This window comes from Sinocyclocheilus anshuiensis, unplaced genomic scaffold, assembly GCF_001515605.1.
Source record: "Sinocyclocheilus anshuiensis isolate Anshui unplaced genomic scaffold, SAMN03320099.WGS_v1.1 scaffold770, whole genome shotgun sequence".
Classification (NCBI taxonomy): Eukaryota; Metazoa; Chordata; class Actinopteri; order Cypriniformes; family Cyprinidae; genus Sinocyclocheilus; species Sinocyclocheilus anshuiensis.
The window spans coordinates 192383-192685 of record NW_015544161.1 but is presented as its reverse complement, the minus strand read 5'-3'; positions in this window follow the sequence as shown (position 1 = coordinate 192685).

Here is a 303-nt window from a genome sequence, read left to right as displayed (position 1 = left end):
ATAAACCAGCTCTATAGCAGATTCTAAGTGATCAAGGGCTTAGGACGTTCCAGTTCAGCCCATTCCAAGGGCTCCGCCAGTAGTGGGCACTCGTGCAACGTAATCAATAACGTACATCCGAGTGAACAAGAAATTAATATAATAATTAGATATTACACATAATTTGGTAGAAAAACAGTGTTTTTACGTTATATTGGTGCAAAGATGCGTAGTGGTGATATTTATTTCGTACAACATTTGCAACTGCTTTTTATCACTTAATTAGAAGCACCACAAATTAAAATTATGTCATGTTATAGGGAC